We start from the raw sequence: 9,171 nt of genomic DNA, 5'->3' as shown, positions 1-9,171 counted from the left end.
TGGAAGATCGAATGAGAGCTACACGCACTGGCCAAGGACATGCCATTACACGACCAGACATTAATGCGCCAGATTATGAAATCAAAGGAAAAATCCTACACATGGTAACTAATCAGTGCCAATATAGTGGTACGCTAAAAGAAAATCCAAACGAACATCTTCGAACCTTTAATAGGATCTGTACTCTATTTAAAATTAGAGAAGTTGAGGATGAACAGATCTATCTCATGTTGTTTCCCTGGACTTTAAAGGGAGAAGCCAAAGATTGGTTAGAATCGTTACCCGAAGGAGCGATTTACACATGGGATGTCTTAGTTGAAAAATTTCTTAAAAGATTCTTTCCGACATCTAAAGCTGTGAGACTTCAAGGAAAAATTGTTACGTTCGTGCAAAAGCCAAATGAAACATTATATGATGCGTGGACAAGATTCAAAAAGTTGTTGAGAGGATGTCCTCAGCACGGTTTAGACACTTATCAAATAGTACTAATATTCTACCAAGGTGTCGACGTTGCTACACGAAAAGACATCGACACAGCAGCTGGTGGTTCCCTTATGAAGAAAACAGCAACCGAAGCTCACAAAATCATTGATAACACAGCCTCCCACTCGCATGAGTGGCACCAAGAAAAAGATATATTTCGTTCATCTAAAGCGGCTAGAGCCATTCTAGCCATGACTTTGATTCCGTTTCCGCAAAAATAGATGCTTTCGAGAGACGAATGGAAAAGATGACTAAAGATAATCTCGCAATACGAATCATTTGTGAGCAATGCGGTGGACCACACTTAACGAAAGATTGTAATGTTGAACAAACGATGGAACAACGTGAGAATGTTTCCTACATGAACCAAAGGCCGGGAAATAATTATCAAAATAATTATCAACCGCCAAGGCCAAACTTTAATCGAAATTAAAACATTCTTTACAATCCAAATGGACCCAACAATAACTCATATAACCAACAAGGTCCGAATAACCAACCAACTCAAAACAACACTTTCAATCAATAAAGACCAGGTTTGTATAAACCATCACAACAAATCGAAGAGAAAAAGCCAAATCTGGAAGAAATGATGGCAAAGCTAATGGAATCTCAAACACAATTTATTACATCTCAAACCCAAACGAATGAGAGGTTTGATCAGTCATTAAGAACTCAACAAGCTTCCATTTTGAATCTAGAAAAACACGTAGGTACTCTTGCTAGCTTAATGAGTGAGAGGGAACAAGGAAAGCTACCGAGTAATACTGAAGTAAATTCTCGAAATGAGAATATTAATATGGTATCAACGAATTCTGAAAAACCAGCACCAGAAGATGGGAAGGTTTTAGATGTGAGTAACAAAGAAGTTACAACACCACCACCACCCGAGTATGTAAAGCCAGTGGTGGCACCATACAGGCCACCCATCCCATTTCCAAGAAAAGGAGTTGAGTATAAGCAAGTAATAGGTAATAAAGTTTATGATACCTCTGGAAAGAAGAAGAAGAATAAGAAAGTGCAAGAAACAAAAACCGTAAAAATAAACCCGGAGAAGACAGTTCCACCAAAACTTCCACCAAGGTTGGGTGATCTGGGTGAATTTATTGTTCCTTGTTTACTTAGTGATTGTGTCATGTATGATGCACTAGCAGATTTAGGTGCAAGTGTGAGTGTTATGTCTCATTCATTATATAAGAGATTAGAAGTAGGTGAGTTAAGTCCAATGGAAATGAGTGTTCGACTCTTTGATCAAACCATTAAGCACCCAGTTGGAATTGCTGACAACCTACCCATTCAAGTAGGTAATTTAACCTTTCTAGTCGAATTTATTATCATTGACATAGAAGAGGACTCAAACATTCCTCTAATTTTAGGTCGACCATTCTTAGCGTCCACCGGGGCGTTATTTGATGTAAGAGAGGGTAGAATGACACTTAGTGATGGTGAAAAATTGGTCACCTTTGTGAGTCGAAAGGCTAAATCTCCACCAACCAAAATCGTTGAACCAATAAAAACGATGGATAAGAAGCATATTGTTTTACCAACTCCAACGGTAATGCTTAACAATGATAAAACGCCTAAGTGTGGGGAAAATGAAGTAACACCTAATGATGACCTGATAACAAAGAACACCGTTGTTGATACGAAATTAAATGACCCCGTTATTAACAGTTCAATGAAGAAACTTATTAAACGGATTCGCGATGCTAGAACCAAGGGGAAATTTGTAGTGACCCGAACTTTTCCATGTTTATATATATTAATTGAGATTGATATTTACATGACTAAATGTTTCCAACGTGTTAAGACTTGATTAAATGAAATAAGTTTCATATAGACAATTGATCACCCATGTTGACCGGCGATTCACGAACGTTACAAAATTGTAAAAACTACATGTTGTGGTATATATAGACATATATATATATATGGTTTACATAAGATTATGATGAGTAAGTATCTCACTAAGTATATTAACAATGTGTGATATACATAAGAAATGAGATAACTAAGTTAAGAAACTCGAAATGATATATATAACGATTATCGTTATGATAACGTCTACTAAATACATATGTATCATATTAAGATATTGATACAATATATTTAACATGATAAAATGATATTTAAATATATCATTAAGTGTGTTAACAATGAACTACATATGTAAAAACAAGACTACTAACTCAAGAATTACGAAACGAGACTTATATGTAACGATTATCGTTGTAACGATATTTTAATGTATATATCATATTAAGAGATATTAATACATCATAATATCATGATAATATAATAATTTAACATCTCATTTGATATAATAAACATTGGGTTAACAACATTAATTGAGATCGTTAACTTAAAGGTTTCAAAACAACACTTACATGTAACGACTAACGATGACTTAACGACTCCATTAGAATGTATATACATGTTGTGTTTTGATATGTATTCTTACACTTTTTAAAGACTTTAATACACATATCAAAGTACTTCTACTTAACAAAAATGCTTATAATTACATCCTCGTTCAGTTTCATCAACAATTCTACTCGTATGCACCCGTATTCGTACTCGTACAATACAGATCTTTTAGATGTATGTACTATTGGTATATACACTCCAATGATCAGCTCTTAGTAGCCCATGTAGGTCACCTAACACATGTGGGAACCATCACTTGGCAACTAGCATGAAATATCTCATAAAATTACAAAAATATTAGTAATCATTCATGACTTATTTACATGAAAACAAAATTACATATCCTTTATATCTAATCCATATACCAACGATCAAAAACACCTACAAACACTTTTATTCTTCAATTTTCTTCATCTAATTGATCTCTCTCAAGTTCCATCTTCAAGTTCTAAGTTTTCTTCATATAATTCCATAAGTATAGTTTCATAAAAATCAAGAATACTTCCAAGTTTGCAAGTCTACTTCCAAGCTTTCTAATCCATTCCAAGTAATCATCTAAGATCAAGGAACCTTTGTTATTTATAGTAGGTTATCTTTCTAATTCAAGGTAATATTCATATTCAAACTTTGATTCAATTTCTACAACTATAACAATCTTATTTCAAGTGAAAATCTTACTTGAACTGTTTTCGTGTCATGATTCTGTTTCAAGAACATTCAAGCCATCCAAGGATCCTTTGAAGCTAGATCCATTTTTCTCATTTCTAGTAGTTTTATCCAGAAAACTTGAGGTAGTAATGATGTTCATAATATCATTCAATTCATACATATAAAGCTATCTTATTCGAAGGTTTAAACTTGTAATCACTAGAACATAGTTTAGTTAATTCTAAACTTGTTCGCAAACAAAAGTTAATCTTTCTAACTTGACTTTTAAAATCAACTAAACACATTTTCTATATCTATATGATATGCTAACTTAATGATTTAAAACCTGGAAACACGATGAACACCATAAAATCGGATATACGCCGTTGTAGTGAAACCGGGGGCTGTTTTGGTTTGGATAATTAAAAACTATGATAAACTTTGATTTAAAAGTTGTTCTTCTGGGAAAATGATTTTTCATATGAACATGAAACTATATCCAAAAAACTTGGTTAAACTCAAAGTGAAAGTATGTTTTTCAAAATGGTCATCAAGATGTCGTTCTTTCGACGGAAATGACTACCTCTTTAGTAATTGACATGTAACATAAATTTCTGACTATAAACCTATACTTTTTTTGTTTGGATCCTTAAATTAGAGTTCAATATGAAACCATAGCAATTTGATTCACTCAAAACGGATTTAAAATGAAGAAGTTATGGGTAAAACAAGATTGGATATTTTTGATCTTTTTAGCTACGGGAAATGTTTAACAAATCTATACAAATCACATCCTAGCTAACTTATATTGTATTATACATGTATTCTAATATATTATGTAATCTTAGGATACCATAGACACGTATACAAATGTTTTGACATATCATATCGACCCATGTATATATATTATTTGGAACAACCATAGACACTCTATATGCAGTAATGTTGGAGTTAGCTATACAGGGTTGAGGCTGATTCCAAAAATATATATACTTTGAGTTGTGATCTAGCCTGATACGTGTATACACTGGGTCGTGGATTGATTCAAGATAATATATATCGATTTATTTCTGTACATCAAACTGTGGACAACTAGTTGTAGGTTACTAACGAGGACAGCTGACTTAATACACTCAAATCTTTAAAACATAATAAAAATGGTTGTAATTATATTTTGATCATACTTTGATATATATGTACATATTTGTATAGATTCGTGAATCGATCCGTGGCCAAGTCTTATTTCCGAGGAAGGAAATATCTGTGAAAGTGAGTTATAGTCCCACTTTTAAAATCTAATATTTTTGGAATGAGAATACATGCAGGTTTTATAAATGATTTACAAAATAGACACAAGTACGTGAAACTACATTCTATGGTTGAATTATCAAAATCGAATATGCCCCTTTTTATTAAGTCTCGTAATCTAAGAATTAGGGAACAGACACCTTAATTGACGCGAATCCTAAAGATAGATCTATTGGGCCTAACAAACCCCATCCAAAGTACCGGATGCTTTAGTACTTCGAAATTTATATCATATCCGAAGGGTGTCCCGGAATGATGGGGATATTCTTATATATGCATCTTGTTAATGTCGGTTACCAGGTGTTCACCATATGAATGATTTTTATCCCTATGTATGGGATGTGTATTGAAATATGAAATCTTGTGGTCTATTGTTACGATTTGATATATATAGGTTAAACCTATAACTCACCAACATTTTTGTTGACGTTTAAAGCATGTTTATTCTCAGGTGAATACTAAGAGCTTCCACTGTTGCATACTAAAATAAGGACAAGATTTGGAGTCCATGTTTGTATGATATTGTGTAAAAACTGCATTCAAGAAACATATGTCGATGTAATATATTTCTATTGTAAACCATTATGTAATGGTCGTGTGTAAACAGTATATTTTAGATTATCATTATTTGATAATCTACGTAATGTTTTTTAAAATCTTTGTTCATAAAATAAAGGTTATGGTTGTTTTAAAAATGAATGCAGTCTTTAAAAACGTCTCATATAGAGGTCAAAACCTCGCAACGAAATTAATTAATATGGAACGTTTATAATCAATATGAACGGGACATTTCAGTTGGTATCCGAGCGTTGGTCTTAGAGAACCAGAAAATTTGTATTAGTGTGTCTTATCGAGTTTGTTAGGATGCATTAGTGAGTCTGGACTTCGACCATGTTTTCTTTAAAAATGATTGCTTAACATTTTTGTTGGAAACTATATATTATTAACATGTAAATATTACGTGATATATTAATCTCTTAACATGTTTGATATTGTGTGATAGATGTTTACCTCTAGCACAAATTCCATTGACTCACCTAATAATAACGAAGAGTCGAATATATATTGGTAAGATTCACAAGTTCCCGAATAACCGGAAGAAGAGGAAACGGAACCGGAAAAAGAGGAACCGGAAGAAGAGGAACCGGAAGAAGAAGAGGTTCCGGAGGGGGAATAGTAGGAACCACAGAAAACCGGTCAAATAAAAGAAAATCCTCAACCAATGGACCAAAGTTAATAATGGTCAATGGTGTTTCCGCTAAGGAAGCAAAATATTGGGAAAATTACCAATTTTTTGATGAATCGGATCCTGATGAGGATTCCGATGATGTTATAGAAATTACCCCGACCCAATTTAATGAGGCAAAAGAAAATAATAAGGGAAAAGGCATCAAAATAGAGAAATCTGATTCCGACCCCGATGAACTTTATATGTACCATCAACACCCGTATTTTCAATATCGTAACAATAACTCGGGAACCTCTAAACCACCAGGTTTTTCTAAACCAATGTGGAAAACGATGACTCGTATTAGAGGAACATCATATATCCCTAGAATATTATAAAAAAGAACCAAGTCCGAAGAAGAAGAAACCAGTGATTCAGATTAAAGGGGTGTGAGCATGTTGTGTAATAAATGTATTGTAGTGTGCTTGTACTTTTATGTTCTATGTAAAAATTGCTTGTATTGTTTGTTATTACGAATCTAATCCTTGTCTATTTTACAGTATAAAAACAAAATGGATGTTAAGGGTAGACAACCGAATATTTTAGAAGACCTACCAGAGGATATGATTGAGGAAATCTTGTCTAGAGTCGGTCAGAATTCATCAGCACATTTAGTTATGGCGAAATTAACTTGTCAAACATTTAAAAGACTTTTCAGAAATGCCTTAGTTTATAAAAGGCTTTCCTTTGATAGGTGGGGTATATCACATTGGGGAGACTTTAAGTTACGCCGTGTTTTCTTTAAAGCGTTAAATGCGGGGAACCCAAATGCAATTTTACGCTACGGGTTAAGAATCTATTTTGACTCAACATATCCCAACATAGGATTTCGTGAATTAGAAAGAGCTTCTAACATGCAACATAATGAAGCATGTTATGCTAACGGGTTAGTGATGTTCGCTTCTTACCAAAGTGAGAAAAAGAACATCGGATTGCAGCTTTTAAATAAAACTTTCCCACAAGTGACGGATTCAGTAGTTGGGGTGAGAAACAAGGTTTTTAGATTATTACGGGGCTGTTGGACATTACGAAACCCTCGTCCTTTTGACGACATTACAACATGCTGCCTAGCTAATGGTCATAACGGTTATTTTTCACAAGACCAAGGATGGGAAGTCGTCTTAGTAAAACCAGAATGCTTGACTTGTTTCTGGACTTATGACTTACGTGTCTTTATTTCCTTTGCTGAACAACTTGCGTATTAACTAGATTTATCTTCAAAACTGTGCTGTATCATGGTGTACTATATTTCATGTTATATGTAATATAGCGAAGTTGTAAGTTTGAAGAATATTTGTATGTGATATATTATTATAATCAGTTTTTCATATGGAATTGTAGTAGTTGAATTGTATATTAGCTACTAAGTATGAACTTAACGGGTAGGTAGTACCAGAATTTAAAATTATAAAACGCTAATATGAAGAAAAAGCTTTTATAAATGAGTTCATATTATGCTACGAGATACTATTGACTACTCTTAATATTCTGTATGATTAAATTGTTTCATTTGACTATTTTGAAGGAAATGGCACCGACTACTGGACACACCTTGAATATGAGCGAAGAGGAATTTCGTGCCTTTCTTGCTTCAAACATAGCCGCAGTACAGGCCGCACTACATACCAACAATAACTCTGAATCTAGCAATACAGCTAACGGCGCAAGAAATCGTGTAGGATGCTCCTATAAGGAATTCACTGCCTGCAAACCTTCGGAATTTGATGGGACCGAAGGACCAATCGGATTGAAACGGTGGACCGAGAAAGTTGAATCGGTGTTTGCCATAAGTAAGTGTGCTGAAGGAGACAAAGTGAAGAACGCTACGCATACCTTCACAGGTATTGCGTTAACATGGTGGAATACCTATCTAGAGCAAGTGGGATAAGATGTTGCTTACGCGCTACTGTGGTCAGCATTCAAGCACTTGATGAACGAAAAGTACCGTCCCAGAACCGAGGTCAATAAGCTCAAGTCAGAACTTAGAGGGTTACGAACACAGGGATTTGATATTACTTCGTACGAAGATGATTCACAGAATTGTGCCTATTATACGAGAGCGTTCGAAGATGAGGAAGAGAAGATCGACGCGTTTGTGAAAGGGTTACTGATAATGCTAAAAACGAACATATATTTCATAGCATTATTCCTCAAGAAAGACAAGATTTTAGTTGGTATTGTTCGATTTACAAGCAATATTCGTTTAAATATTAAAAAGTGAAGACAAAAGGCAGAATCGACAAATTGAAGACAAAAAGGTCCAAAGAGCTAAAAAGTACAAGATACAACTAAAAAGGTTCCAATTATTGATAAGAAACGTCTCGAAATTACAAGAGTACAAGATTCAAAACGCAAAGTACAAAATATAAAATTGTACGCAAGGACGTCCGAAAATCCGGAACCGGGACCTGAGCCAAGAAGAAACGCCCGACGCAACGGACCAAAAATATCTAGTCTACTATGTACAAGAATATAATATAATATATATATAATTATATATAATTATATATTATATATATTATTATTATTATATTACGTCGGCAAGAAGAAAACAAAGCAATTTGGCTGGATCCAGGGCGGCCATGCGACTCGCATGGCCAGAAGCACAAATCCATGCGAGTCGCATGGAGTGAAATTGCTGGTCAGGTCCTATATAAAGCCAGTTTTCTGCCGAGTTTTAATCATCTTTTTTCTTCCTCTTCATACGTAAAATTTATATTTATATTTATAATTTATATTTTAATTTTAATTTTAATTCTAATAATAAGGGTATGTTAGCGAATGTTGTAAGGGTGTAAGTCGAAATTCTGTCCGTGTAACGCTACGCTATTTTTAATCATTGTAAGTTATGTTCAACCTTTTTATATTAATGTCTCGTAGCTAAGTTATTATTATGCTTATTTAAAACGAAGTAATCATGATGTTGGGCTAATTACTAAAATTGGGTAATTGGGCTTTGTACCATAATTGGGGTTTGGATAAAAGAACGACACTTGTGGAAATTAGACTATGGGCTATTAATGGGCTTTATATTTGTTTAACTAAATGAAAGTTTGTTAATGTTAATATAAAGATTT

At 33.9% G+C, this 9,171-nt stretch overlaps 1 non-coding gene across 1 annotated transcript; it reads right to left on the bottom strand.

Moving 5' to 3' along the window:
- Window positions 1-359: 359 nt before the first annotated feature.
- On the bottom strand, window positions 360-466 carry LOC139856650 (small nucleolar RNA R71). The gene has a single exon (XR_011762117.1). It is a non-coding gene; the product is annotated as a small nucleolar RNA R71 (small nucleolar RNA).
- Window positions 467-9,171: the final 8,705 nt, after the last annotated feature.

The sequence above is a fragment of the Rutidosis leptorrhynchoides genome, chromosome 6, assembly GCF_046630445.1.
Source record: "Rutidosis leptorrhynchoides isolate AG116_Rl617_1_P2 chromosome 6, CSIRO_AGI_Rlap_v1, whole genome shotgun sequence".
NCBI classification, from domain to species: Eukaryota; Viridiplantae; Streptophyta; class Magnoliopsida; order Asterales; family Asteraceae; genus Rutidosis; species Rutidosis leptorrhynchoides.
Note: the sequence above shows the minus strand (reverse complement) of the source record. Positions and strands in the feature narration are given on the sequence as shown.